This window comes from Ovis aries, chromosome 11 (assembly GCF_016772045.2).
Source record: "Ovis aries strain OAR_USU_Benz2616 breed Rambouillet chromosome 11, ARS-UI_Ramb_v3.0, whole genome shotgun sequence".
In the NCBI taxonomy this organism is placed as follows: domain Eukaryota; kingdom Metazoa; phylum Chordata; class Mammalia; order Artiodactyla; family Bovidae; genus Ovis; species Ovis aries.
The window spans coordinates 54,900,416-54,906,415 of record NC_056064.1 but is presented as its reverse complement, the minus strand read 5'-3'; positions in this window follow the sequence as shown (position 1 = coordinate 54,906,415).

Genomic DNA, 6,000 nt, shown 5'->3' with positions numbered 1-6,000 from the left:
AGAGAGCCCTCTCGGCTCCCGTCCCTGTCACACCCACTTCCGCCCGTGGCCCCCTCCCGGGGGCCCGTTTGCCGCCATGTTGGGAGTGGCAGGCGGAAGTGCGCCTGCGTGGAACTCAGGGACAGGGGAACCCGGCAGGTGGCCATCTTGGGTGTGGCGGGGAGGTGCACCGGGTTTCACCTTGATGCGTGTTGCCGCACTCATCAGAGAAGGTTCTCTAGGGGTGTTTTGTCCCGCAGCTGGCACAACAGTTACAGCTCACTTGCCGTCTTCGTGGGAAGGCTGACTCTTTTCACAAAGATTAATAACAAATTCGTTTGTCTGGATCCAGGCACAGATGAGGTGTTCCCCCGCAAAGCACAGCACAGAGCTTGTCACACAGCAGGCGCCTAATGTGTGCTCATTTAATGACCGAGGGACCTATGTAGTCGTGTCCCCCTTCGGCCCTAAAAGCTCTCACGGAATGCGCCCTGTGTGCAAGCCCTGGCCCGGGCAAAGAATGGTCGCCCATGGCCCCAGAGGCATCCATAACTACAATCCCGACTTGTGAGGGGCTCGGCCAAATTCCTGGGGTAGGAGGGGTTCTGGGAGCACTCATCCCGGGGACTGGGATGGGACCAGAGAGAAGCTCCAAGCGCCACACTAAGGTGTCTGTTTTGGAAAGAGAGACATGGTTTTATTTGCTGGGGGTGAGGGCCAGGCCGCGGGTAGCGAGTGGCTTCAGCGGTGTATTTGCCCAGGTCTGGAAACAGTGCAAGGGGAAGGCTGAAAAAGTCCAGACCTGTCCGAGGGGTTAGAACCCAGGTGGTGTTCTCAGTGATGGAGACGCTGAGGCCTATCTGCTGGTGCTCAGACACAAGGGGAGCGTTTCTCATAGGGCCGCTGAGGACATCAGAAAGGCCTGGAGGGCTGGTAGGGACCCTCCTGCAAGAGGCCAAAATATCTCAGCTCCTTTGCCCAGAGTCTCCTCTAATTAGGGGCCAGCCAGGGGTGGGGAGGTGGCCCTGGGTCAGGGTTCCTGCAGGGATGAATGTTCTAGATTCACCACAGACACAGCTCCTGCAAAACCTAGTATTACTCCCTCCTCCATTGCAGAGGCTCACCCTGCCTCTGGTCTCACCCTGGGGTGGTAAGTGGCTGCACAGCTTTGTTGAGGCATCCAGATACAGGAAGACAGACAGTGAAGCATATGCTGGTGGGTGAGAAGGTTTGGGGGGCATCAAGTTATAGGGCTCCCAAGGCTCTCCCAGGGGCCAGCCAGTTCCACAAAAAGGAGGAAGAAGTGGGACTGAGCCCCTGGAGAGGGATTGGACAGCTTTCTTTTGGGGCGAGAGGACAGTTTCAGATCTGGCTGATGGCCGTGAAAGTACTGATGAAGGAAATATCTGGGAGGCGCACCCCTATTGCAGATGAGGGAGATAAAAAGGCGTGTAAGGTAAGGCGTAAAAGGTGTGTAAGGACACCTAGGATGACTCCATTGAGGTGGTCCTTGTGCAGCCCTGAGAACTAAGTGAAAGGAAAAGTTTAAATTGTTAGCAGCCAGAGAAAAGAAAAAGTGGACTAGAGGGCTTTGGTGGAAAGGACTTTGGGCTCAGATGGACCAGCCCTAAGAGCCTCATTCAACACTTAACCTCTCTGACTAGCACCCAGCCCACAGTAGACCCTCCAGAAAATGAATAACATCATCTCAAGAAGAAATCCTTTACGGCTATGGACAAATACTCTGAGCTTTTTATATTCCATTGCAATTTTGTGAACTATATACATGTGTGTTTTGTGTTTTCTCAAATATCCTTCTCTAAGGGCAATTTGCTTGCTCCTTGTGAGGAAAGCTATGACAAACCTAGACAATGTATTAAAAAGCAGACACACTTTGCAGACAAAGGTCCATATAGTCAAACATGTGATTTTTCCAGTAGTCATGTAAAAATATAAGAGTTGGACGGTAAAGAAGGCTGAGCACGGAAGAATTGATGCTTCCAAACTGTGTTGCTGGAGAAGATCCTTGAGAGTCCCTTGGACAGCAAGCAAATCAAACCAGTCAATCTTAAAGGAAATCAATCTTGATTAATCACTGGCAGAACTGATGCTGAAGCTCCAAAACTTTGGCTGCCTGATGCGAAGAGCTGACTCATTGGAAAAGATCTGATACTGGGAAAGATTGAAGGTGAAAGGAGAAGGGGACAGCGGAGGATGAGATGGTTAGATGGCATTACTGACTGAATGGACATGAATCTGAGCAAATTCTGGGTGATAGTGAAAGTCGGGGGAGCCTGGTCCATGGGGTCACAAGGAGTCGGACACGACTTAGCGACTGAACAACAAAGTGTGGTTTGGTAGCCAGCTACCATGATTTGAGAGCCTTCTGTTTGCCCGGATCTGTCACAGGCACCACTTTGCATTAGCTTGTCTAATCTTCACAATAAACTTACAAGTCAGGCACAGCTGTTCATCTCCCTTCTGCAGAGGAGGAAGGTCAGGCTCAGAGAGGTCACAGCTGCACTGAGTCAACACAGCTGGCCAGGAGACCTCTGCCTCCCCAGGCCAGGTAGCTCGGGAGTTCTGCATGCTGTTATGCAAAGCTGTTAGTCTGACTTGAAGAAAATCCATTGTGAAATGTGAATCCATTATTATATTTATACCAGCCATATCTAGTAAAGAGTAGATAGGAAAAGAATGAAAAGATGAGTTGTTTATTTTTTTTCAGGTGAGCTTTAACATTATTTTCACAACTGTAAGTTGAATGTCCTCCGAGTAAACTGGCTTGAATCAAGGTGGTGGGGCGAGTGTTCCGCCCTCCCCCAGGCTGGGCCAAGTGGGACACGAGGGGGCGCCCAATACCCACTGGTACCTTTACACCGCGCCCCCTGGAACCTCCGAGAAAGTCAAGCGGGTGCAAGAAAAGGAGAAAGACCGAAGACAGGAGGATGGATGGGTAGAAACAGAAAAGGAGCGGCGGGGGGGCGGTGGGGGGGGGGTGGCGGCAAATGGGGCGCTGAAAAGGAGAGGAACGGAGAGCAAATAAACGAGGAAAACTCGAGAGGGCACGGAGGAGAGAAAGTGCAGGAAGACGGGCACAAACCGGGGGCTGGGGGGCGTTCAGAGCCTTTCTGCGGGTGCCCCCTCCCCCTACTCCCCGAACCGGCGGGCAGCGGTGACGTCAGGCGCTGGCACCCACCGCACTTCGGCCCGGAAACTCCTAGCAACCGAGGACGCCAGCGGCCGGGCGGTTGGCAAAGGGGGAAGCCGGGCGCCCCGCGCGCCCCAGCAGCCCCGCCTCCGCGCCCCCGCACCCTGCAGCTTCCGGCGCTCCCGCAGCCCCGCGCCCCAAAGGCGCGGCTCTCTGGGGGCAGTGTTCCCTGAACGTGACTCAGCGCTTTCTCTGCGCTTCCGAGCGTCCCCATCCCGGCAGGCCTTCCTCTTGGGGGAGCGGAGACCCCAGCCGGATGGATGGACCCACGGCCTCTTGTCTGCGGGCAGGGGCCTGGAATCAGCCGCACACAGGCCCTCCTGCCAGGCAGGTGGATCTTTGGGGGCGGGGGGCGGGGGTGGGGAACAGGTTAAATCGTTTGTTCATTAAGCCCAGGGTTCCTGTAGGCAAGGAGAAAGAGAAGGGAGCCTTCCTTAAAGGGCTCACAGCCTAGGCAGGGTGCCCTTCTGCTGGCTTTTTAAAATTAATTTATTGTCTCCAGTTTTACTGTCTCATGTTTTACTGACAGTAAATGTCAGTGACTGACCTACATTAGTGCATAAAGTGTACAGCATGGTGGTTGAATTATATATACAGCTGATCCTTGAACAGCAAGCATGGGTTTGAACTATGAGAGTCCACCTGGATTTTTTTCAGTGAATATACACTAGGATAGCACACGATAGAACAGTGGATTGAAAGGGCCAGCTGTAAAGTTATATGGGAATTTTCCACTGCCCTAGGGTCAATGCCTCTAACCCCTGCTGTTCAAGGGTCAACTGTATTGTGAAATGATTACCACAATAGGTTTAGTTGTCATCCATCATCTCAAATAGAATCCAAAGTAAAGAAAAAAGTAGTTCTCCTTGTGATGAGAACTGAGGATCTACTGGGTTAACAACTTTTCTGTCTATCACAAAGCAATGTTAACTGGAGTCCTCATGTTGTAAATTACATCTCTAGTTCTTGTTTATCTGATAACTGGAAGTTTGTACCATTTTAACCACCTTTCTCCAATTCCCCCTCAGCCCACCCGTGCCTCTGGTAATTACAAATATGATCTGTTTTTCTATAAATTTGGTGGGTTTTCTAAATTCCATATGTAAGTGAGCTCATTCGTGTCTTTGTCTTCTCTTTTCTTTTTTCGAACATACTGCTCGGGATGTGGGATCAAGCCCATGCCCCCACTGCAGTGTGGGGTCCTAACCACTGGTCCACCAGGAAGTTCCCCCAGTGCACTCTTGGAACCCACTTGCTCTGTGGGTTTGGTCTTCTGCCGTGTGTGCCCGGCACTTCCATGGAAGGTCCTCCCATCCCTCAGGTATTCATTGAATGAATGAATGAGCACGGAGACCAGTGATCAGTGTATGCGGTTCTCCATGTATACCACCTGCAGGGCGACACACGCAATAACATCTTCAATAGCGGCTTTTTAAATAAGGCCAAGGAGGAGGGGTGAGCTGGGAGGCAAGGCCTGGGGTCCCTGAGGGCAGAGAAGGCAGACCCAGCCGTCTTTCCCCTGGCTCTCCACAGCCTGCCCAGCTCAGAGCACTGGCTTCTGGCTCTAAGTCACTGAGAAATAGGGCATTCACTCCCACCCCCTCCATCCGTTCCACCATGCTCGGTTGAGCACGCACCATGTGCCACTCCCAGCTCCTGGCAGGTGCCATGGAGAACCAGGCACTGCCTCTACCTTCCTGGAGCTCCCCATCCAGCAGGAGAGGCCTGCAATGCCAGTATGGTGAAATCAAGGGCACTGGAGGATGGCAGTGAGTGGAGAGGTGGCAAAGGTCCAGATGGGTCCCCCAGCCAGTAGTGCCCAGGAGAAGCCAACCTCATCTGCTCTGACATCCTCAGAGCCCTGTCTTCTCTCTGTGCCTCAGTTTCCTCTTCAGCAGGTGACACTGAAAGGTTCTCAACATTTCCTGCAGACTACATATCTATGTCTCTATGACTGAGAACCATTCCAGGTGGCCCCTCCCTCCTGCAAAGGGGGCAAACAGACCAGCATTGGCAGTGCCCCCGCCCTGAGCCTAGGCTTGCAGATTCTGGGGTCTGCCAGGGGCCCAGCCAGCTGATGTGGGTTCCTGGAACTCAGCTCACAACCTTCCCCAACAAATGTGAACTCCAGGCAGCAGTCAGGAGCCCCTAGGTGGGCAGTCTGTGCTGGCAGCAGGGGAAGGGCATGAGCATCAGCCAGGAAGAGGATAAAACCCCTAGCCCCTGTCCTCTGAGCTTGAGTCATGCAACAGACTGCTGGGATGAAGCAGGAAGAGAGGTTGTGATGGAGGTCTCCTCCCCAACTGGGCTCTAGATTCACCAAATGAAATGGCTCAGGGTCACAAGGAGGCCTTAGGGGGTGGGCTTTCCAGAACTCTGGCTGGCTGGAGGCAGAGTGAGTGTCCAGGGACACTGCCCGAAACTTCCCTGCCCTTCCTTGATGATCTGGCCCTGCTGTCCTCGGTTGGGGTACCCGTATGGGAACCTCAATGTGTATAACCAACTGCCTTCTCAAGCAGAAGTATGGCAAGGGTTGGGGTGAGTCCTATCAACATGGTAGAGTTCTTCCAGCTCGGGGGCCACAGGTGGGGACTCAGAAAAGAGTTACCCAGGTGAAGGGGGAGAGTGGGAGGGTGTTTGCTCAGGGCGGAGGGCAGGGGTGGAAATAGCAATTCTGGGTAATACATCAGTGTGACTGATCACAGAGGAGGGGTAGGTGGGAAGTGAGTGGCGAGCAGGGGAAGATCTTGATGGTGTTTAGGGCCTTCTGTAGGCAAGGGAAGTCATTGCAGGGTTCTCAACCGATGAGT